This window comes from Tachysurus vachellii, chromosome 22 (assembly GCF_030014155.1).
Source record: "Tachysurus vachellii isolate PV-2020 chromosome 22, HZAU_Pvac_v1, whole genome shotgun sequence".
NCBI classification, from domain to species: Eukaryota; Metazoa; Chordata; class Actinopteri; order Siluriformes; family Bagridae; genus Tachysurus; species Tachysurus vachellii.
Window position 1 is genome coordinate 3,562,648 of NC_083481.1, and position 25,755 is coordinate 3,588,402.

At 41.8% G+C, this 25,755-nt stretch overlaps 1 protein-coding gene and 1 long non-coding RNA gene across 7 annotated transcripts in view; both read left to right on the plus strand.

The window, feature by feature from the left end:
• Positions 1–11,461: 11,461 nt before the first annotated feature.
• On the plus strand, positions 11,462–12,722 carry LOC132838459 (uncharacterized). The gene is made up of 3 exons (XR_009647639.1): positions 11,462–11,696; positions 12,220–12,252; positions 12,419–12,722. It is a non-coding gene; the product is annotated as an uncharacterized LOC132838459 (long non-coding RNA).
• A 5,363-nt stretch (positions 12,723–18,085) lies between these two features.
• Positions 18,086–25,755, plus strand: part of LOC132837755 (band 4.1-like protein 1) — a 101,708-nt gene continuing 94,038 nt past the window's right edge. For 5 of the 6 annotated variants that reach the window (XM_060857581.1, XM_060857584.1, XM_060857583.1 and 2 more), the window contains exon 1: positions 18,094–18,247. The gene's annotated coding sequence lies outside the window, so the exon portion shown is untranslated. Of the gene's footprint in view, positions 18,248–25,755 lie in introns of all 6 variants that reach the window. The other variant, XM_060857582.1, reaches the window with a different exon arrangement.

Here is a 25,755-nt window from a genome sequence, read left to right on the forward strand (position 1 = left end):
TGTTGGTGAAGGCTTTTCTGTTCTGGTCCGTGTCCTGCAGTTGGCCGAGGTTTCTCGTCCTCCTCCTGCATCCAAAATGGAGATGAGATGAGATAAGATGAGACGAGATGTCGGTACGGACCAAAATGGAGGAATGGTGCTATTGGGAAAATCGAGGTAGCTGTAGAGGGAGATGGAGAGGGTGCAGTGTTGTGAGAGAGAAGGAGAGAGAAAGAGAGAGAGAAAGAGAGAGAGAGAGAGAAAGTGAGAGAGAGAAAAAGTGTGAGAGAGAGAGAGAGAGAGAGAGAGAAAGCGAGAGAACGTGCGAGAGAAAAACTGTGAGAGAGAGTGAGAAAGCGAGAGAGAGATAAAGTGTGAGAGAGAGAGAGAGAAAGCGAGAGAACACGCGAAGAAAGAAAGTGTGTGTGTGTGTGTGAGAGAGAGAGAGAGAGAGAGAGAGAGAGAGAGAGAGAGAGGAAGCGAAACACACCCCACTGGGATTTCAGGTTCCTAGTGAATGCACAAGGCCACCTGTCACCAGTTAAAGGGGAGGTGAGAGACTCGTGTGAAGAATGCAATGAATTCATGCAGTGACACACACACACACACACACACACACACACACACACACACACACACACACTCCTCTTCTTATTAGATTATAATACTTCTGTTTAAAATGCTTACTAAAACCTTTTATTCACCTCCTTTAATATTGAACAGTCCTTTAAACCTCACTGAACATTTTATTTGGTTATTTTTCTTCACAGCCGTCAGACAGATTTCTGTAATGACATCCTGTGTTTTTAGAACCAGTTCATTTATTTTCATCAACACCGCTCCTTTCTTCCTCTTCCTTAACCACATCCTCAGTGTTTCCCTCTTCCTTTATCTGTCCCTGTGGCCCTTTTTTATTGCAAAAAGCAAACCAAAGAGCTTCCCTGAGTTCTTTTAAACTTTACATTTAATGTAAATTTATTTCAATTACTTTAGTCAGGTCGCCTTGTTATGGCTTAAATCTTGACTTAATTTTGTGTTAATAAAACATTTGTGGTCAGATGTTATAGTAAAATAACCATTAATGGGATTCATGTTATCACCCCTATGTTTTTAATGATTACATTTACAGCATTTGGCACTCGTCCAAGTTCAAATGATCTTTTTTTTCCAAATGTTTTCTGCAAATGAACAGTAAAAGCTTTACTCAGGGGATTTGAACTCACCACCTTCATCAAAACACAAAGCTTATGATGTCATAATTAGCAAATAAATTAATTCTTTAACCATGCAATCCACGAACTTACATTATTATTAGTTCACTCAGCAGCCTCTCTCTCTCTCTCTCTCTCTCTCTCTCTGTCTGTCTGTCTCTCTCTCTCTCTCTCTGTCTGTCTGTCTCTCTCTCTCTTTCTCTCTCTCTCTCTCTCTCTCTCTCTCTCTCTTGCCTTCTCTCTCTGTCTCTTTCTCTCTCTCGCCTTCTCTCCCTCTCTCTCTCTCTCTCTCTCTCTCTGTCTGTCTGTCTCTCTCTCTCTCTCTCTCTCTCTCTCTCTCCTTCTCTCTCTGTCTCTTTCTCTCTCTCTCTCGCCTTCTCTCTCCCTCTCTCTCTCTCTCTCTCTCTCTCTCTCTCTCTCTCTCTCTCTGTCTGTATCTCTCTCTCTCTCTCTCTCTCTCTCTCTCTCTCTCTCTCTCTCTCTCTCTCTCTCTCTCTCTCTCTCTCTCTCTCTCTCTATTTAAATGACATGATCCCTGTGAGCAACCTGTTACTACAGAAGCGACAGCATATTACAAGGAGTGAAATAATAGAAACCTAATAATAGATAATAAGAATGAGATTAAAAAAAATAATAATAGTAAGCTGATGTTATAGAAAATAGAATCAACACCTTCTGACCAATCAGAATCGAGAATTCAACAGCGAACGCCGCCACAAACTTTTGGTTTTTATTGTTATTGGTTGTATAACAGCGACAAATAAAGGATCATTGTCGCAAAAACAAAAACCTCATCACGCATACAGTGTCGTGAACCCTTTAGAAATTCCTGTATTTCTGTATAAATGTGACCCAAATCATCAGATTTACAAACAAGTCCTAAAAGTAAACAAAGTGAACACAATCAAACAAATGAGCCAACAATATTATACGTCTTCATTTAATTATTGAGAAAAATATTGAGAAGTATGTGAACCTTGTGCAGAAATAACTGTAAGTAAAGTTTCAGGTAACTTTTGATCACAACAGCTGAAAAGAATTTTATTCCGTTCCTCAGTACAGAACAGGGGACCTGTGAGTCAGTAGACCTAAACCTCGGTGAGCTGAATCCATATGTGAAGCCCTATGTAAAATAAATTTGGGTGTTGTTTTGGATTGTGATTTTAAATCGGATAAACAGATTCATTTAATAATAATAATAATAATAATTATAATAATAATAATAATAATAATAATATGCTTAATTTATATAGTGCCTTTCCCAAGCTCAAGGACGCTTTACAAGGTACATAGTGTAACATACATATTCGTCGGACATTTGCACAGGACAAAGGATCATACATATACATACATATACATATTCGTCGGACATTTGCCCAGGACGAAGGATCACATGCAGCTGCATGAGATAATAACAGAAGACAGGACTATACACAAAAACATACAGTACAAGAGATAGGACTCTACATAGTACACGATACATACACCACATTTCAGAAAAATTAAGGACTCCTAATACATATGCATTTACTGATAGTGAAGGTTGAAAAGGTGGGTCTTAAGCCTTGATTTAAATTCAGACAGAGTGGTGATGGTTCTGAGTGCAATGGGTAGGGAGTTCCATAGTGTTGGAGCAATGACAGAAAAGGATCTGCTACCCGCAGAGGATAAACGGTATCTAGGAATACAAAGAAGTTCAGAATTTGAGGACTGGAGTGATCGTGAAGGTACATAGGATGAGAAAAGATCGGAAAGATGGGGGGGAAAGAGCATTTAGTGCCTTATAAGTGAGCAGTATGATTTTATATTTTATGCGTGATGAGACTGGCAGCCAGTGAAGATCAAATAATATATATTATATAATAATATATAACATTTAGTAGTTAAATCATGTTTTTTCCAATTGAAACAACTCACCAAGGTGAAACCTTTCCTGTCCTCTACAGACTTTCTAAGGTCTGAAGACCGTTTGCTTTTAGCTGTTCCAAGAGTAAAACTGAAGAACAGAGGATACCAAGCCTTCACAGGAGCGACCCCGAAGCTCTGGAACAGTTTGCCTCTCTACATCAGACAGGCTCAAACACTTCAGGTCTTTAAATCTGGCCTAAAAACTTATTTTTACAGTCTGATGTTCGATGTCATGTGAGAGCTGCTTTCTTTTATTGTTTTTTTGTGTCTTAAGTGTTTTTCTTTTATGGAGCTGACTGTTTGTATTAACGAACATGTTTCCTTTTTGTGTGTACAGCACTTTGACAAACACTTGTTGTTTTAAAAAAGTGCTTTATAAATAAACTTGAACTTGAACTTGCACTTGAGAAAAGGTTCGACACTGGGATTTTGATGGGTGTCCTCACATGAACTGCTTCTTTAGGTCCTTCCACAATCGTTCCTCTTTAATCATACTTTGGTGCTTGTGATCGTTGTCTTGGTGTATGAACCATTTTTTCTTGAGATTCAGTACATGGACAGATGTCTTGTCAAACTGTGTTGAAAGTATCAGCATTAACGAGGCCACTGAAGTGAGCATACACACTGTATACGTACATATATATACTGTACGCAACCATAACATAGAATATCGTCGCTGTCAGACGGAATCCTCGTATCTCCAAAACCGTTATTTTTCAGGAAATTAAAAAAACGCCGTACCTTATCTGCAGTGCACAGGGTTTAGTCCGCGTTGCAGTGGATTGTCTTGCGCTAAATTCCTGTCCTCAGACGAGCACCAGAACTAGCGGGGGTCAAGATTTTTTTTTCTTTGAGCCCAGTGTTTTGAAGACATTTACCTCAGAAGACGTGTTGATTCATTGCGACTCTTCTTGAGGAGAAATATGCCGTGAAGCTCTCCCGCGGAGTGAGGAAGAGGTGGACAGTTCGAGTGTCCAATGGAGTTATGAGATTTGTGCTCAAGCGATTTTCAAGACTTTAGATTGGTTAATAACTTGTAAAAATAACAGACCCACGTGGGGACTGACCAATAGCATCGATATGTGAAAAAATATGAAATTGACCAAATTTGGACATACGAGGTTTCTGCAACAAATGAACAAAAACCCCTGAGTGATGTGTAAATAAGTGCAGAGAGGATTGTTGATGAGGATTATTAACACTGCATTGTTCCATACTTCACTAGAGAGCTCAAAGACGTCTGTGGTTCTCAAGATGAGGAGGAACTGGTGAGAGGGGAAGATTTAAAGACACGAGACACATCGGAGCAGCGACGCCCTGCTAGATTAATTACAAGCTCTGAGTCTCACTGCACCTCTTTTTCTGCATTTGCAATCCAAATTGAGAAAGCTACAGCTCCGAGGGAGCTCGCTCGCAAACACAGCCGCCTTCTGTCCTGTTTTCCTTCTCCAAATATGATAATCGCTGAACCAGTTTATTCCTGTGCAAGAGGAAATTACAAATACATTCTTCTTCTACTGTCAACTCTAGAAATATTGGCACCCTTTTGGGAAAAAAACACTAACCTCACACACACACACACACACACACACACACACACACACACACACACACACACACACACACATACAATTTCTACACAGTTTGAGCTCAAGACATTCAAAATACTCAAAAAATGCCATTTGAGTCCAGTATTAAATACATAAATGAAACATCATGCTAATTAATAAATGAATATTGTGATGTTAATGAATTAACCAATTATGATTATAATGGTAATAATTCTTTATGAATTCATTCATCAGCTTATTACATGGGCTAGGAATGACCTATTAATTAAGTATAAATTATTTGATATCAATTAATAAATACTGAATAATATATCTAGTATAGAAGATTACTTCATCCAAATCAGAATAATAAACGCTGATAATTAATGTATTATTGGTGTCGTCTCTTTAAAGAGCCTGGAATTTTTTTGTTTTTGTTTTCATGATATCAAAGGAGACACCATCATAATCTGAGACACTGCTTATCTCCATTGATCTAACATTATGGACAGTACCGGTTTAGTAGCGGATGAGCGCTGGGTCTGCTTACCTTTCAAACCACAGGCACATTTTCTTTACTGAACTAAACAAGAATTCAGCCACGAGTTACTACAGTAAACTAGTCTGTAGTCTTTCAGGTCTTAGATACTCGAGATAGCTAACCTTCCATATCGTGTTTGTTTTCGAGCATCTTGTCTTGTTTAATGTTTAATGTCTAACGTCCGATCCGAGCAGTGTTCATATTTCTGGTTTGGCTGAACAATGTCCTATTTTTATTCCTCTTCAGTATTCCTAACCCATGTAATGGCTCCAGACTGGGCGTGTAACGTGAGCTGATGTGAGAAGGCCGACCACAGGATGAGCGAGTTCACTTCCTCTTCAGCTGCAAGGGCGTGAGGGCCATCGGGCGGAAACGTGGTCACCGCACGGTCACACACGGGCAGTGGTGCATGGGAGGGTGTGTCCTTGTGCACTGTTGTGTGGAGGCATGTACACACCTACGGTCCTGACATGACCTCCATCTTATGAGCACACGTGGATTTAGTAAAAGCCTGTGTTTGATGTCTGTATGTTTTGGAAGTGCTTAATTTCATTAATATGGAAGCAACTCACCAAAAATGTATTATTATTTATTATTTCCATATATATATATAGTCCATATATATCTGCCCCTGGAGCAGAGAGGGTTAATATGGCCTTTGATCGAGGGCCCAACAGTGGAAGCTTGGCAGTGCTGGAGCTTGAACCCCAACCTTCAACCAACTTGAGCCCTATAACTCTATTAATAATAATAATAACAACAACTTACATAATCATATACTTTTTATCCATTTATAGTTACATTTATGGCTGTAGAAAAACTGAGTTCCTGTTTTTATGCCCGGTCCCGTCGTCCCCAAGAGGCCTGAGGTTAACACAAGCTCAAGATAATTCCAGGTTTAAATCTACAACATACATCAGTAATACCCCACTTTGATTTTTTGCTAACAATTGGGCCTAAAGAGGTTATCAAGGACATTATCATGTTTATACTCATTACAAGTTCCAACTCCATCCTTTCATTCATTCAGGTTGAGCCACAAAAAGAGCAAAGTGGATCCTTATCACAGAAAATGTACTTATTTTAAATAAAGATCGAATGAGCTGAAAGTCATGCGAACGTGCACGATGTAGTTCGTTTGTAGCCTCCACCGCTTCAGCTTTTTACTTCTGCTGATTGTATACAGGCTTCGGAATAAAATCTCGAATTGAGTAACTTGTAAGAATCGACTTTTGTAACTCACAGATCTCATTTCCTTTAATAATCCAAAATTGAAAGGAAATAGCTTACTGGCTTTTTGTTGAGAAACCCAGAGTGATGATCCCTTATTCCCGCAGCTCTGTATACTGTAGCAGCTATAAATGGTCGTCCCATCAGCTGCCTCTGGTTTCCTCTCTCTCTCGAAGTAAAGTAGAAAAAATAAACACAGACAACTTGTTGTGATCCCGAGAAAGTAGAAAGTGCAAAGCACAAATTCCACTGTTTTTACAACTGAAAAATAAAGATAGACAGCTAGAGAATAGAGGAGTGGAGACATCACAACGTTTATTTCCAGGTCAGGAGGCAGAGTGGTGCAGGAGAGCAGACAGGGAGGATGAAGCCGGCTGCTTCTGAGTCTTTTGAAAACAGTACAAATGAGCAGACCCAGCTGTCCTTATCGGCGGCTGCCAGGTTCCTGAAAAATTCCCAAATGCAGCAGCGGCAGTGGATTAGAGCCAAGAGATAGACGTCAGCTGATGGTGGGAACGGCGCAATGTCATCCGGCTGGGTTCTGTTGCCAGGGTAATTTCTGATCCAAAAAAAGTTTGATATAATATTTTAATCTCTAAGGATTTTGATGTTTTAAAACTAATCCTGGTGTCCAAAAAAAAAGCAGTAGTATGAGCTTGTTAAGACTTTTCAAATTATTCCTTAAACGATGATAATAATTAATAATGAAGTAATAACATCCAACTAATCAAGCAATTATAAACAAACCAATTAATTATTTAACTAATTAAACTTTGGAGAAAAATTAAATCACACACACACACACACACACACACACACACACACACACACACACACACATACACACACGTTCTGAGATGCTTTTTTCTTGCTCAATGTGAGCTGTTAATACACTCAAAATACAACAGATTCCAACATTAAATACATGAAATAAGCAGCACAATATTTATTTATTAACCAGCTAATTAATAAACCGGTTAACTGTAATAATTAATAATGAATTAAATTAGTAGCTTATTACACAAGTTAGCAGTGGTGGTTCTAGGGTTTTTCTGTAACAGGGGCCATTAAGGGGCCACATGTTACATTCAGGGGCCAAGTACAGGGTACATTCAAGCACACAAAATAATTTATTCAGTACGGTGCAAATACATTTCGGCAGTCGTTCCTCAACGCTCAAGTGCCGCCAATTGTTTGGGGGTGGAATTGCGTCTGTGATCGTTTTGAAAAATTCTCCAGTTGCTCTTCTCGTCGACGATTGATGGAACGGGGGCCAATCAGGGGCCAATCAGATATCAGCAGGGGCCAAGGCCCCTGTGGCCCCGTCTCAAGAACCTCCCCTGCAAGTTAGGAATACTGAGGAAAAATACAAAAATAATGAGCAATGATAATTATTTAATTGTTTGTCTCAACCCTAAACATCTTAATCAGAGAAAGAATATTTCCTTATTGCTAAAATGGGGAATAATAGAATCTGGGCAGCACATTATCCTTCAAACCACAGGCACACAGTCTTTTACAGGCTATTGTCAATTATAGACTACACACCCACACCCACGTACGTACACACACACACACACACACATGGCTTCATGGCTACATTCCTCAGTCCTTATTGTACCACGTTGCTGTAGAATGAAGGTGTTGATTAATTTCTTATAGCAGCAGCTCTGACACACAAACTCCCAGGGCTATATTAACGCTCTCGCTACATAACGATACGTTATCGTTGCTATAGTAACACCTCCTTCGCAGGGACTCGTTTCTGCGAACGTGGGATGTATTTTTAAAATGATTGTAAAAAATACGTGGAGTTGTTTATTTCACATTTATAGAAGGAGTCTCCTGTGTCAGTGCTTTGTGAGCAGTGAGCAGTGAAGGTGTAAGTCGACTCAGGAGTCTGCACTTTCTCCTTCTGGTTTTAAAGCAACTGAATGATTATTTTATTATTTTATCTTCAAGAAAGAAATAAAAGATAACAGGATGGTGAGTGAACAACTGTTTACTGTAATGTAAGTAATAAAAGGAGATTATCTTGATTTACAGAATGGATTTATAAACATGGCTTAGTGGTTAGCACGTTCGCCTCACAGCTCCAGGGTTGGAGGTTCGATTCCCGTCTCCACCTTGTGTGTGTGGAGTTTGCATGTTCTCCCCGTGCCTCGGGGGTTTCCTCCGGGTACTCCGGTTTCCTCCCCCGGTCCAAAGACATGCATGGTAGGTTGATTAGCATCTCTGGAAAATTGTCCGTAGTGTGTGATTGCGTGAGTGAATGAGAGTGTGTGTGTGTGTGTGCCCTGTGATGGGTTGGCACTCCGTCCAGGGTGTATCCTGCCTTGATGCCCGATGACGCCTGAGATAGGCACAGGCTCCCCGTGACCCGAGATAGTTCGGATAAGCGGTAGAAAATGAATGAGTGAATGAATTATAAACATTTGGACATGCTGTTATTGGTGGTTGAGATCATACCACTATATCATTTATTATTTCCCTAAGAGCAAAGTGCTTCAGTCTTCCCTTTCATTAAAACTAATAAGATCATTTGTGATGACAAAAATCTCAGCGATAATCCCTGAGTCCAGATTTAAAGGTTTAAATCTTTCTAAAGAAACATTTTCTATCGATTATCGAAATTTTTGTTTGGAAGAACCTGCATTAAATATTTAATACGAAATTAAAGCCTTCTAGGGAAATCAGATAAACATACACGCTCTGATTCTTTTGCTTCTGTTAACTGAACATAAAATGCACAAAATGATTGAAAATAAATGTTAAAGGATCAACTTCGTATCTCGCTTGAATGCCAAATCAGTTTTACTTTGCTGATTAAAATGGAAGGATATTAAATATGGGAAAGTTGATCAATCTTGTAGAGAATGTTGAGGTGTAGAGACTTCAGTCTAAAATGCAGTTTGTACATTTTATTGCATTTATTTTATGTACATTGTTTGTACAAAAATTATCTTTATTTTCTTTCTTTTTTTAATTAATATTTTTTTACTTTTCTTTTTCCTTTTTATATTAAAAATTAGAAGAAAATTAAAAAAATATATTTTTAAAAATGTTTAAAATGTATAAATATACTAATTTTAATATTTTTAAAATATTTACATTTTTATATTTTTTAAATTCTCCCTTCCATTTAATATTTTATACCATATTTATGCCAATTGGAAAAATAATTATTATTATTTTTTTAAACAACAACAATAAAGCAGACTATAAAGGCTATAATAAGTACGACCTGTTATTTAATAAAAACTAAATCTAATCATTGATTAATGAACTTTGACTAGGGTGTCAATATTTTAATGAAGCTGAATTATTGTAATATTAAAAATTATTTTTTTATTTACAGGACACCTTGTTGTGAGATTGTTTTTGTAGGCAGAAACACCTTTCCTGTTTGTTGCAGACTGACACTAAACAGCACGTGAATTGTTTTCAAAGCCCACTGAAGGGTACGGCATCGATTGACTATTCATCTGCTCTTGCAATTGAGAGTCATCAGGAACGAGTGAAAAGGCTTGGCTGGAGAAATATTAAAGGTGTGTGTGAGAGAGAGAGAGAGAGAGAGAGAGAGAGAGAGAGAGAGAGAGAGAGTGAGAGAGAGAGAGAGAGAGAGAGAGAGAGAGACTTGCATTTAATCAGCATTCGCCTTGCTTCAGCACTTCTTCATGCTGCACTGCACCCAAACGAAAAAAAACCCCCAGAGACAAGCTGTCTGTTTACGCTGATCCGCACGTCATTCATTACAGATAAGTTGAAGGATCAAGTCCAAGATGCTGAAGTGAGAACAGTGCAAAATGGTAGCACTGAGTTCAACCTCAGTGTCTCAAAGCTACGTACATTAATAATACTGAGACGGGGAGACAAAAAGTCCTCTTTTTTATGAAGTTCTGGAGCCGCTGAGTCATCTGACAATCCTGAAATAGGAATTCACAGGTGGAGCTGCTGAGCTGAAACTGAGCTGGAGTGAACTTCAGACACAAGCGTATGTCGGACATGAGCTCAGCAGAATTTCTGCCTGATTTGGTTTTGCCGATTTCCATCCACCAGCCAATCACGTAGCAGCTACCAGTAAGTAAGACATGTGAAGGCAGTCACGAGCATTATTTCAGACTGTTGCTCATGCTTTGTCACAGGGAGGCAAAACACACAGAATAAAGCGTTCTGTCTGTCTGTCTGTCTGTCTGCCTGTCTGTCTGTCTGTCTGTCTGTCTGTCTGCCTGCCTGTCTGTCTGTCTGTCTGTATGTCTGCCTGTCTGTCTGTCTGTCTGTCTGTCTGTCTGCCTGTCTGTCTGCCAGTCTGTCTGTCTGTCTGTCTGTCTGTCTGCCTGTCTGTCTGTCTGTCTGTCTGTCTGTCTGTCTGTCTGTCTGCCTGTCTGTCTGTCTGTCTGCCTGCCTGTCTGTCTGTCTGTCTGTCTGCCTGTCTGACTGTCTGTCTGTATGTCTGCCTGCCTGCCTGCCTGTCTGTCTATCTGTCTGTCTGTCTTCCTGCCTGTCTGTCTGTCTTCCTGCCTGTCTGTCTGCCTGTCTGTCTTCCTGCCTGTCTGTCTGTCTGTCTGCCTGTCTGTCTGTCTGTCTGTCTGTCTGCCTGTCTGTCTGTCTGTCTGTATGTCTGTCTGTCTGTCTGTCTGTCTGTCTGCCCTCTTCCAAATACGTCAGATCACAGATGCTGTTGATTGGCTGGCATGGCTGTGATTGACAGGAGAAAGAGCATCCCTTCATCTCGTGAATCTCCTTCCATGAATGTTTAATGTGTCATTTTAGAGGCAAGTCAACAGATTTGGAATGCTAGTTGCTCCGTCCACTGAGAAACATTATTACTATGGCAACCAGTAGAGTACTGAAAACTTCATAGTACCGATACTGCAGACTTGAAGTGACAAAATCAGCGTATGTGTGAACACAATATTAAATCAGATACAGCAATATATTCTCACACAACTTAATAATTTGATTATGTTTTTATACCCGAGACGGCGAGAGAAGGTGAAATCTAACATCCAGCACCTTTCACTTTGGTTTAGATGGCAGCGATGACGTGATTGTGATGCTGAAGCTCTTCTTCTGTGATTTGATGAGCATCGATCTTTATGCAGCTCAAGCTGTGTCTGTTTTCTGCTCCTCCAAAAAACCTGACCTCTGTGACCTCTCATGGGGTCTGGATTAGAGAATCGGACCTGGTTTATACGTACCGAAGGGCAAGAGGAATCAAACACTTCTGACAGAACGAGTTACTGCTGATAAACTTCAGGGGTCTCTTCCACACTGGTAATATTTATCCATTTATCACTTGCACTGCTCTGTGTGTGTGTGTGTGTGTGTGTGTGAGAGAGAGAGAGAGGGAGAGAGAAAAACACAGACATGTATTTGGTCAGCACTTTCCCACATTAAAGAAAGCACACATTAGTACCTGGGGCTTAGATAATGAGCTGTTGAGTGTGTATTAGGTGCTCCTATGGGAATAGAGACAGTCTTTGTCTGCTTATGTGTGTGTGTGTGTGTGTGTGTGAGTGTGTGTGTGTATGTGTGTATGTGTGTATGTGTGTGTGTGTGTGTGTGTGTATGCGTGTGTATATGTGTGTGTGTGCGTGTGTATGTGTGTGTGTGTGTGTGTGTGTGTGTGTGTGTGTATGTTCATATACAGCTACAGCTACAAAGCCTAAAGTCAAGTTGGTACAGTAACTCTGACCTTCTGGAGTCCAATATTTTAAATTGCAGCTGTTACTGACATTTTGACTCATTTGAGCACCTCATTAATTAAATCTTCATATCCTTTACATTCCATTTGAAGGTTTCACCCAATGAAGTCCAGATTTTGACAAAGGTATTATGAATATATATGTGAGTATATATATACATATATAAATATTTGGTGCAATGGTGGCTCAAGTGGTTAATGCTCTGTGTTGATGATCGGGGTTCGAGACCAGACATTGCCTAGCTGCCACTGTTGGGCCCTTGATCAGTGCTCTTATCTTTTTCTGCTCCAGTGGTGCTGTATCATGGCTGAACCTGTGCTCTGACCCAAACCTCCAACGTTGGAATACGTCAAGAAAGATTTTCACTGTACTGTAATGTATATGTGAGAAAATAAAGGCTTCTATTCTATGATATCTTGCACATAAAAGTTTTCTTTTTAAAGTTCTCTTACTCTTTCTCTTCCAGTGATGGTGAAGTGGCTCTGGGTTGTTGACCAGTGGATCAGGGTTCAAGCCCCAGCATTGATAAAGCACTGCCACTGTTGGGCGATTGAGCAAGACCCTTAACCTGGGTTTGCTCTGTTCTGCCCTGTGATCTGACCCCAACCTCCAAAGTTGTGATATGTGAAGAAAAATGTCACTTCTTCTTAGATATTTCACATTAAATGCAACTATAAAAAGATAAAAATATGTTTTATAGCATTGTAAAAAAAAATAAAAAAAAATCACGTAAACAGAAAATGGAAAGTGCCAAGCCGTCTGTCGTTATGAGTGTCTTGTGGTGGGAAAACGTATTCTTAGAAAGCATTGAGACTGAAGACCGTTCTCATAAATCGTACACCCTTACAAAAAACCTTTAAATTTAAAGGATCAGCTATTATACATAACAATTTGTGTTACATTTTAATCTGTTTAATTTTACTCTAAAGTTTGCAAATCCTCCACAACCAAAGTTCATAAAAATGAGAATTTACAGTACTCTATAATATATATATATAAACATTCGAAAGTGTTGCACTGACGTGAATTAAGTGAAAAAATTCACTAACATTTCCAACCAGATGTTTAGAAGAACATTTCCTGCCATTTTGATTGATATAACCAGCTGATGTTTGTCCATATTGGGGTATTTTGTACATCTACAAGAAATCAGAGCTCCTCTATTATACATACATTATATTATTATACAAACATAAGCACGTACGAATTTATTTAGACTACAAGCAGGACTTTAGTTTATCAGGACGCTTGCGGTATACAACCTGTTTGTCTTGTAATCTCTATTATACATACATTATATTGTTATACAAACATAAGCACGTACGAATTTGTTTAGATTACAAGCAGGACTTTAGTTTATCAGGACGCTCGCGGTATATAATCTCTTGTAAAGAACAAATTTTCTTCCGTAATTCAGTGTCTTGGCTGGATGTCGTCGGTTCTCGCTGTACTTTTCCACTGTAGGCTCATCTGTACAGTAGGTAAACACACAGTGACGCATGGAGGACAAACTGCTAGACACAGGCACTCGAGTTTGTTTGCACAAAGGACAAGCTGCCGAGACACGTCTGAGAAATGGAAAAACTGATCAGACACAAATGATGAATAGCTACGCTAATTCCCCTTCGCTTGCTTCTCTTTTTCTACCCATGCCGAGGCATCCAGAGATCGTACCAACTCCAGTTATGTTCTGCTTCATGAAGATATCAGACCTTCAGTGAGAAGAGGCAACCCTGTGAGGATCCTGAGGAATCTATAGATGTACCAGGTCCAGTTGGATTCCGCTTCATGAAGATTTTGGGCATTTAAAGAGAAGATGCAACTCCATGTGGTCTTTGAGGACAACAACCTCTTAATAAAAACATAATTGTCAGACTGTATCTGACTGCAGAAAGGACATTATTTATAATAACACTCTCTGGTGTTTATAACAGTTTATAATCACACCCTTCAGTGTCACCCAAATGAGGATGAAGTTCCCTTTTGAGTCTGGTTCCTCTCAAGGTTTCTTCCTCTTAAATCTAAGGAAGTTTTTCCTCACCACAGTCACCTCAGTCACCTCAGTCTTGCTCATTAAAAACACATTTAAATATAAGTCTAATATTAATCTTTGTATAATATTAAACTTCTTTATACTTCTTACTAGATTACTTATTTTCCGTAAAGCTGCTTTGAGACAATGTTCATTGGCACTTTGTGAAACTGAGCATATTATTATTATTATTATTATTATTATTATTATTATTATTATTATTATTGTTGTTGTTGTTATTATTATTATTGTTCAAATCAAGAACACATGCAGTGTGTAATAGTTTGAGTTTAAAGTGTTAAATATTGTTTTTTTATGTTTCCAAAAATATTGGCACCCCAGCTGAGAATAATGCTAGGTTATCACGTTCGCCTCACACCTCCAGGGTTGGGGGTTCGATTCCCGCCTCCGCCTTGTGTGTGTGGAGTTTGCATGTTCTCCCCTTGCCTCGGGGGTTTCCTCCGTGTACTCCGGTTTCCTCCCCCGGTCCAAAGACATGCATGGTAGGTTGATTGGCATCTCTGGAAAATTGTCCGTAGTGTGTGATTGTGTGAGTGAATGAGAGTGTGTGTGTGTGCCCTGTGATGGGTTGGCACTCCGTCCAGGGTGTATCCTGCCTTGATGCCCGATGACGTCTGAGATAGGCACAGGCACCCCGTGACCCGAGATAGTTCTGATAATCGGTAGAAAATGAATGAATGAATGAATTAATTAATTTTATGCAAATATGGAGCAATTTGGTGCAGCGGCTACCAGTTGGAGTGAAGACAGTAGAGCAGGCTTTGTGTAATTTGTGGAAAAGAAGCAAACAGTGTGCTTGTTCTGCATCTCATTTGATATGATGCAGATATACTCTGCTGAATTTTATTTCCAAACACCAAATCTCACTCCAGAATGATTCATTTCAGCGGCAAGAAAACCAATTTGGAATGCCAGTCGCGCCACATGCTGATAAACGTTATTACTACAGCAACCGAAAGAAGGATAGAAATGCCTTCTGGTGACTTCATGGTACAGAGACTGGAGACTATGTGGGACTGTAGATTTCCAGTCCTCAGCCTCTTCATGTATCATCAAACAAGATTGGAAACACTTGTAGAAGCTTTAGTTTATGGAGAGCATTTTTATTCAAGCTTATTTGTATTCATAGGTTTGAGCATGTGAAAGCCTTCTTCCATTCAGAACACAGCTTTCCAATCCAGAGAAGAGTTCAAATCAAGTTCATAGACTAATTTCTACCCATGGCCATTTCTCTGTAAATCTGGTGTATCCTTTGGGGTCTAGAAGATGCCATTATTATGTCTTAACCTCTATAAAACGAGACCAATCCATCTGTGATCCACATCTGGCTCAGGGGCCTTTTTTCTTCAACAATTCTCAATTTTTTCCACCAAATGTGCTGATCGTGTTCAGGCAACAAGATTGGCTGGGACTATTCCCTGCCTGGACACTAGGGGGACATTCTGGCAGTTTTTGTGTGTTTTGTACCATGTGCCTTTGTTTTTGTTTTGTGTTCACCTGTGTTAGCCCCACCCTTCCTGCCTCTTCACACCTGTTCCTTGTGTTTTTATAGCTGTGTTCACACTGCAAGACTTAATGCTCAATTCGGATATTTTGCTCAGATCTGATTTTTTTGTTTGGCTGTTCACATTACCTTTTAAAATGTGGCCTATATCAGATACCAGTGTGAACTGTTTGCTGTTTCGAACTGACCCGCATGCGCAAACGAACAATAACATTGACGTCACACGCAGCACGCCGTTACGCTAAAGTTAGCGAGGTTATGGAGGAAGTAAACATTTTCGCTTTCCTTTCTAAATGTTTGTGTAATGGCAGCACAGAGACGCAGTGTTTTGAAAATTTTCGGATGTCGAGGGCAACTTTTGATTATTTGATCCATTTTGTAGGCGTAGTCACGTTTGTGTGCGAACTCGCCGGTGTGTAATTGTGACGAATGTCGATGTAGATTGACATAAAAGTCGCATCAAATCCGCCTTGGTTGTTCACACTGCGGCCACATTGGAAAAAATCAGATTTGGGTCTGATTCAGGACCACATATGGAAGTGGTCTGAATCTGATTTGAAAAAAATCAGATCTGGGCTAGATATGAGTGTTCACACTACTCCTGAAGAAGTCTGACCTGCTCACTTGACCCCAAAAAAATCAGATTTGGGCCACTTTTACCTGCAGTGTGAACGTGGCCCATGATTTTCTCCCATATTTAATCCTTGTCTCTTGTACCTTGTCTTTGGTTTGCTGTCTTGGGTTTGATGTTGTTTTCTGTTTCGATGTTTTGTGTTTTCCATGTTCCTAGTGTTTGTAGCCTTTGATGTTTTCCCTCATTAAACCCCTTTAATGCTATTTCTGCACTTGGGTCTGTATTTTATCTGTTAAAACTGAGGATGCTGCCTCACTTCTTGCCCATGGGGGATGTTGCAGGTCTGTATCTTTTGCCTTTTTTCAGTTTTATTTTATTTTTAACTTTTTTGTGCTCCTGTGGTGGGGGTGGCACGGTACTGGCCTTTTGCAGCATGTTTTTTTTCCCTCCCTCTCGGGAAAGCTTAGCTGGGGTCGTTGCTTGTCCCTTTTGCTTGGCTGTGGACGTTGCTTGGCCCTTCTGCTCGTCTGCTTGGCTGTGGACATTGCTTGGCTCCCTGGCCCTTCTGCTCAGCTGTGGACGTCACTCGGTCCTTTTGCTCAGCTGTGGACATTGCTCGGCCCCCCAGCCCTTCTGCTCGGCTGTGGGTGTCGCTCGGCCCCCCAGCCCTTCTGCTCGGCTGTGGACATTGCTCAGCTCCCCGGCCCTTCTGCTCGGCTGTGGGTGTCGCTCGGCTCCCCAGCCCTTCTGCACGGCTGTGGACATTGCTTGGCTCCCCGGCCCTTCTGCTCGGCTGTGGGTGTTGCTCGGCTCCCTCTGGCTACGCCGCCATGCACCTCCTGCCTCCTTGTACCGTGTGTCTTTTGTTTTGTGTTCACGTGTGTTAGCCCCACCCTATCATTATTCCGTTCCGCCTTTGCACACCTGTTCCTTGAGTTTCCATGATTTCCTCCCCTATTTAATCCTGTTGTCTTGTGCCTGTTGTTTCTTGTTGTGTCTCTTGTTCCTTGTCTTTGGTTTGCTGCCTTGGGTTTGTTGTTGTTTTGTGTCTTCCATGTCCCTAGTGTTTGTAGCCTTTGTTGTTTTCCCTCATTGATCCCCTTTTATATTATCTCTGCACTTCTGGACTGTATTTAATCTGTAAAGAGACCCACTTTCTCTCTCAGTTTCTTCTTCATTGACGCAGGGGAAATTGGTATTATGTTATTATGGCTGTATCTGCCGGCTTGTATCTGAAGCCAGCCTCCGGTTCGCAGGTGTTCCTGCACTATGACATCCAAAACAATTTGGTACAGCAAATGTGTGAACTTATCATCCACCGATTGGCCAACCTGCGTGCACAAATGTTCCACACACAATTGCATCATGATTCAGAAGGTGTCCTGAGTGAACACTTGAGTAATCAGCGTGTGAAAGCACTTATAACCTCATGGCAGAGGCAAACTGACCATCCGCTTCTTTTTCAGGCTGCTAATCTGCACCTAGTTGTTTAGAAGGCTCAGTCATCCTGTTGTGTTAAGAGCATCTGATTGTTCATCATTTGCTCTGTAGACTTCTGTGGTTTCACACATGACGCTAAAACACGCTACAGGTTCCGCGGGATTACGGAGTGCATTAGGAGAGCTGTGTGTTTCTGGAAGTCAGTTACCATAATCGAGATATTCGTCGTCTTGGGTTGTGATCGATTGGAAGATTGCGCCGGTCGGTCGCTGTATTCTGATTGCACGCGCAAAAACAGGACGGAAAATCGATGATGCGCAGAGGCACGCGGATAGAAACGCCTCATCCCTCCTACACTAGACCCTCCTCTCTCTCTCTCTCTCTCTCTCTCTCTCTCTCTCTCTCGGTGATCTGCTCCTCCTCCGGTGCTCGCGGGCTCGGTAAGCGCGCGCGCGTTCTTTACCACCGCAGCGTCTCTCTCACGCGCAACACTTATCCGGTCTGCCGTGTTCACGCTCCGCGCCCGGAGGTGCGCGTGATATCAGGTAGGTAAATAAATACTAACACTAGCATCAGCGTTACGAATAATCGCCGCTCCTTTGTTGATGTTATTACGTGTGTTCGGTTGTCTACTTTAAAATCCCGATCGTTGTCATGGAAGTCGCCTATTTGAATATTATGTCATGTTTTGGATGTCGGTATGTTTGCATGTCGCATCTTCAGCCCGAATGGAGGCTACAATACACTATGTACATAATGCATACAGAACACAACACCTAACAAACACTAGTGAAACTAGTAGAAATGCAGTTATGGACTGAAATGACAACAGGGATGGTTTTTGTTTGTTGTTGTTGTTGTTGTTGTTGTTGGAGCTGTTAAACCCTGACGTGTGTGTTTACAGAGCCTGTGTTGATCACACTGTTGCCTTGTGATAATATCCAGCACACTGACTTGCTGTAGTAATACAGAAGCTACTTATGTAATGCAGTAACAGTGAAACATCTAAAAGGCTTGTGCATGATTTTATAAAATCAACAGATTACTAGGAGGATTTTCTTGTTGTTGTTGTTGTTGTTTTTCTTCTTCTTCTTCCTCTTCTTTTTCTTCTTCTTCTTCTTCTTCTTCTTCTTCTTCTTCGTGTACTAACTGTACTACAGTACTAGAGTATGTCTCGCCTTGGGAGCATATATACAGTACAGTTTATCTTAAAACAAAACAAAACCAAAACATTGGACCTTACGTAATTAGACCTTAGGGAAAGGCTGGGCGATTTGAGACATACGCTCGATATCATGATAAATGATTTCACAATACACTTTTCTGAGTTATGGCAGGTATTGGGTATTGTGATATAGCTATATATATGTGTATATGTGTGTGTATATGTGTGTGTATATATGTGTGTATATATGTATATATATATGTGTGTGTATATATGTGTGTATATATGTGTGTGTGTCATTACCATATATATATGATAACAATGATGTCACAATACAGTTTACGGGGGAAAAAAGGATGAATTTTTAATCAAAAATAATTACAAATTTATTTCAGCTGGTTTGAGATTGGATCCTTTTTTTAATTTATATATTATTTCTTTTAAAAACAGCATTTTTTTGTTTCTCACAGAACCCGTTATCCCTTTTTTTGTCACTAAGTAACGCTGTTTTTTATGGACATTAACTCAGAATGTATTGCATTGTGATGTGATAGTTTTGTCACATTTCTCACACATGTAAATCAACACAATGTTGTGTTAATTCGGATGAAAACGGTAGTAATGGGACTACTGAGGTTGCGCGATGGAATATAATTCGAGGTGTATCGATCTTATCTGATTTTAACTCATCATTAGATGCTGTGTTCTGATCCAATCAATTCAGATCATGTAGAACTTTACTTGATTCTGAAGAAAACACCCTAGATGTAAATTTAATGGAGTTAATCTCATTGTAATTATTAGATTATGGCATGGGCAGAAATATTACTGACTCAGCAGCTGAGGCACGATAATGTATGATAAAGCACACACATGGATCTTGCAGGTAAACACGGAGGCATCAATCACGTCTCGCGTGTCTTGTAACTCGGCGACGGAGACAATCGTCCTGGTTACTAAGAGGATGTCACTACGGGATCGATACCTGTTCCCGTATTTAGAGCTCGGGCACTGATATTGTAGATAAAATAAAAAAAAGATAAGGATCAGTTCCTAATTACATCAGAGGTCTGCTATCAGCTTCACTTCTGGTAGATGTAGATACATGAGATGATTGGGACTCTTCTACCAGATCCTCCTTCTCTCTCTTATGTAATTACGCAGGCGTAACAGGGTGAAGAAAATTTCTTCTGGGTTCCTTCTAACAATTCTGTATCGCGCACGATAATTAAAACCCGCGTATTCGGCTCTGGATAAGGAGTTCGTAGTTTCCAAAAAGGATTATAATCAGTTTCATGGGGGCACGGTGGCTTAGTGGTTAGCACGTTCGCCTCACACCTCCAGGGTCGGGGTTCGATTCCCGCCTCCGCCTTGTGTGTGTGGAGTTTGCATGTTCTCCCCGTGCTTCGGGGGTTTCCTCCGGGTACTCCGGTTTCCTCCCCTGGTCCAAAGACATGCATGGTAGGTTGATTGGCATTTCTGGAAAATTGTGTGTGATTGCGTGACTGAATGAGTGTGTGTGTGTGCCCTGCGATGGGTTGGCACTCCTTCCAGGGTGTATCCTGCCTTGATGCCCGATGACGCCTGAGATAGGCCCAGGCTCCCCGTGACCCGAGGTAGTTCGGATAAGCGGTAGAAGATGAATGAATGAATAATCAGTTTCATGCAGTATTCCACCAAACCCTGCTTCCTGGGCTGGAATCAGCTACCAGATTTCTATCACCGGTTTAACCGTCAGATTCGGATCGATGCATTGATGTAAAAGTCAGCGATCATAAATAGATTGTTACTGATTAGAACCAGAGGTAAGTAAGATATGTGATATGTAAGAAGAATTCATTCCTATTTTTAAACTTGCTAGCTAGCCGACAGTGATTTGTCTGTATTTATATTCCTTCTTTCTTTTCATTTTCATCTGATGATATTTCTTTTTTTTTTTTTAGTTAAAGTCTTCCACGCTGATGAATAAAGTCACAAACTCTGTAGCAGCTGAGGAATTACTGTGGTAGTAAGGTGGGATTTTACACGGCGAACACAGACGAATAAAAAAAACCCTCAGAAACAGTAAGATTTGTCAAAAGTCTTTGCCAAACAAAAGTAGTTAATGAAGTTTAGTGTTTTTTTTATTATTATTATTTCTAGTTTGTAATGAAGGAAGGTTCTGGAAGGCGTTAGACAGAGTTTCCACTCTGCGGGACCTGCCTTGAGAAATGTTCTGCACAATTCAGCATGCAGTCGATTATCAGCTTGTTTTTGTTCTGCATGCTGCACCGCGATAAGGAGCGATACGGGTGTAGTGAAGTTTACAGAAGGGTGCAAAGCAAAACAGGTGTTCACTAATTCACCAGTAAACTGGAAAAAAAAAAAAAAGCAGACAGTTTCTGCGATATTTAACCTCCGTGCTTTGCGTTTCTCAGCTCATGGTGAGGCTGAAGACGTGTTCGGGGGAAAAAAAAAGATTTCTCATTTACATCCTGTAGCTTTGATCACCGTCGTATTGCTGTAGCTTTGTTGTTGAAAGCTTATTCTCATTTACATGCAAAAAAAAAAAAAACACTCACAAATCGCTACTGGAGTAAAAGGATTACGTGACATGGTAATATTTTTGCAGCAGTAAAGCCTGTGTGTGGAAATATGTCACATGTTGTGTCCTATTGAAAATAAAATATGCCAATATTTGGACATAATCGAGTAAAAAGCCCCATCTGAAAGGCTTTGTTTGGGTTTAGCCATGCACCAGATAGAAGCCTTTATTTTTTGTCACATCTACATTACAGCACTGTGAAGTTCTTTGTTCACATATCCCAACTTTGGAGCTTGGGGTCAGAGCACAGGGTCAGACATGAAACAGGACCCCTGGAGCTTAAGGGCCCAACAGTGGCAGCTTGGCCTAAAACAGGAAGAGTAAGGAATATTTAATGTGTTGAAAATGTGAAAAAAGACCAGGGAAAATTTGTCAATCAAACTCAAGCTCAAATTCTCAGATTTATTTATTTATTTTTTTTGCCTTGAACTTGATGTGGTCTTCTACTTTTTCTTGTAGCGCCTCAGACTCTATGTTTGATATGTTGTGCGTTCTGAGATTCTTTTCAGCTCGATTCAGATCAAATGAGCCTTTCTGGCACTGACAAGCTAATAACAAATGTGATTTAATAACAAATGTGATTTAATAACAAATGTGAGCACATTTTTCCAGTTCTGATGTTTGCTGGACTGTTATCTGCATGATTTTATGCATGGAGCTGCTGCCATCTGATTGGCTGATTGGATAATTGCATGAATGAGTAGGTGTAGTCACAGCATTGAGACTTTTTTTGATTCTCCTCTTTTTATTTCTCGCCGAGCTTCAGGAGTGTGTGTGTATGTGTGTGTCTGTGTGTGAGGCCATGTGGTACAGCTCTCTAGGAATACTGCCTCTTTTTCATGCAAATACAACAGAATGGATAGTATTCTTCAAACAGAATGCACCAACAAACACGCTCGTATGAACATCTGTTCACGATCACATGACCATCAGGAGCCAGTCACAGGATGAGACACAACGATTTCCATATAGCCTGTCCTGTCTGAGAGCTCTGTCTGAGTGGTTAGAAGAAAAATAGTCATGTATTTTATTATAATCTGAATTAGTTTAAACAAGACCTGAGGCTGCGGGTCAGTGGGTGCTGAATTCCTCATCACCGCTTTTTGATCTTTCCATCTTTCATCTCGCGTCTTGCAGACGAACGCAGACGAAGCTGACGTAAGACTATTCAGAGATCCGATCCCCGCCAGCGGAGAATTGATTCGTTTTTTTCTCACCAGCTGGAAAACGTCTCTCAGTCCAGCTGTTAGGCCACAACAGATCTAGAGACATGAAAGCTTTATAAGTACATCTCACATGGATTGATACATTAAATACCACCACATTTATCTGATTTAACATCATGCAATAGGGGTAACACAATCTTTGGCTTATCGACCAACATACTGACCAAATCATAGGATCACTGACCATAAGAGGGCTGAAACCTTTGTTAAAAGATGTTTATGCTGGTTAAAGGGGAAGTCGTGGCCTGATGGGGGGATGTCGTGGCCTGATGTGGGGACATCGTGGCCTGATGTGGGGACATCGTGGCCTGATGGGGGGAAAGTCGTGGCCTGATGGGGGGAAAGTCGTGGCCTGATGGGGGGAAAGTCATGGCCTGATGGGGGGAAAGTCGTGGCCTGATGGGGGAAAGTCGTGGCCTAATGGGGGGAAGTCGTGGCCTAATGGGGGAAGTCGTGGCCTAATGGGGGGAAGTCGTGGCCTGATGGGGGGAAAGTGCTGGCCTGGTGGGGGGAAAGTCGTGGCCTAATGGAGGGAAGTCGTGGCCTAATGGGGGGAAGTCGTGGCCTAATGGGGGGAAGTCGTGGCCTGATGGGGGGAAAGTCGTGGCCTGATGGGGGAAAGTCGTGGCCTGATGGGGGGAAAGTCGTGGCCTAACGGGGGGAAGTCGTGGCCTGATGGGGGGAAAGTCGTGGCCTAATGGGGCGAAGTCGTGGCCTGATGGGGGGACATCGTGGCCTGATGGGGCGAAGTTGTGGCCTGATGGGGGGAAAGTCGTGGCCTGATGGGGGGAAAGTCGTGGCCTAATGGGGGAAGTCGTGGCCTAATGGGGGGAAGTCGTGGCCTCATGGGGGACGTCGTGGCCTAATGGGGGGAAGTCATGGCCTAATGGGGGGAAAGTCGTGGCCTGATGGGGGGAAAGTCGTGGCCTGATGGGGGGAAAGTCGTGGCCTGATGGGGGGAAAGTCGTGGCCTAATGGGGGGAAGTCGTGGCCTAATGGGGGGAAGTCGTGGCCTGATGGGGGGAAGTCGTGGCCTGATGGGGGGGAAAGTCGTGGCCTGATGGGGGAAAGTCGTGGCCTGATGGGGGGAAAGTCATGGCCTAATGGGGCGAAGTCGTGGCCTGATGGGGGGAAGTCGTGGCCTGATGGGGGGACATCGTGGCCTGATTGGGGGAAGTTGTGGCCTGATGGGGGGAAAGTCGTGGCCTGATGGGGGGAAGTCGTGGCCTGATGGGGGGACATCGTGGCCTGATGGGGGGAAGTCGTGGCCTGATGGGAGGACGTCATGGCCTGATGGGGGGACGTTGTGGCCTGATGGGTGGAAGTCGTGGTCTAATGGGGGAAGTCGTGGCCTAATGGGGGGAAGTCATGGCCTAATGGTTAGAGAGTCTGATTCCTAACCTTAAGGTTGGGGGTTCGAGTCTCGGGCCGGCCACGACTGAGGTGCCCTTGAGCAAGGCACTGAACCCCCCCAACTGCTCCCGGGCGCCGCAGCATAAATGGCTGCCCACTGCTCATGGTGTGTGTGTTCACTGCTGTGTGTGTGCACTTTGGATAGGTTAAACACAGAGAACAAATTCTGAGTATGGGTCACTGTACTTAGCCGTATGTCACGTCACTAAATAGCTAGCAATAACTAGCATCCTGTTGTACGAAGGCAGCCTACTAATATGTAATGCTAAGCTGTTAATATGTAATGCTAACTGTTTGAAGTTACTGCCTATACAGTCATACAGCTGATCACGAAAAATTAACTGCCATTCACCAATTTTCACCAGTCAGCTTTTCTCTGTCACACAACTAAAGCTACAATAATGGAAGAAACTGCACTCTGCCTTCTTCCACATCCCTGAGCTCACAGATTCACTTGATTGGCTCACAGATGTTGCCCTAATTGTCAAATTCCGCAGACAAAATTCAAACATAGAGCATCCCAAATTTCATCTCATGCTCAATTCTACACCATGTAGTTGTTGTATAAATAGATTATAGTTATGTGTTCACACTGAAAAGTTTAACAAGAAGAAAAAGAAGTGCACCTCAAGACCTTGTCAAGCTGGCTGACGACGCTCCGGTGGACGAGGGGTCTTACATGCGTCTTAATCATTATGTTCATTCTGTGTTTTCATTTTCAACATTTAAAAAAAAGCATCATATTCATATGCTAAAGCTACTGTAGCGTTGTCATGTTACACACGTTGGATGTCAATTGTCACTGATTTGGGAAACCTCATGAAGGGATTGGGCATTTTTTTCTCTCACTCACTCACTCATCTTCTACCGCTTATCCGAACTACCTCGGGTCACGGGGAGCCTGTGCCTATCTCAGGCGTCATCGGGCATCAAGGCAGGATACACCCTGGACGGAGTGCCAACCCATCGCAGGGCACACACACACTCTCATTCACTCACACACTACGGACAATTTTCCAGAGATGCCAATCAACCTACCATGAATGTCTTTGGACCGGGGGAGGAAACCGGAGTACCCGGAGGAAACCCCCGAGGCACGGGGAGAACATGCAAACTCCACACACACAAGGCGGAGGCGGGAATCGAACCCCCAACCCTGGAGGTGTGAGGCGAACGTGCTAACCACTAAGCCACCGTGCCCCATCATATATTTCTAGTTTTTAAAAAAAAAATGTTCAAGATGATACGACCTTTTTGACATAAATACACTAGATGCTTGAGTACACAGTGCATAGTGTAAGTGCGTAGTGAGTAGAATGTAATTTGGCATGCAGCAACTGTCTTAAGTCATGTGACTTGGCTCAAAGATATTTACTGCCTTAGAGGGGGAAGGGAGCCAAGCCTCGTCGTGTAAATGACTCCAGTGTTTACATCACTGTAGCGCCACACACCAACACACCCACACACACCAACACACACGCTCGATCCAAGTGTAACGCTTTAACAAACACCTGGAGGGAGGAAGGACGAAGGAGGAAGGAGGAGGGAGGATATCTCAGGTCCATGTTCGCACTAGAAAGCAGTACATCAGGTTTAAACGAACAGGGTGTTGACTCTCATTCCCAGTTTTAACAAACATATAATGGAACATATTTTAGCTGCAGAAGAA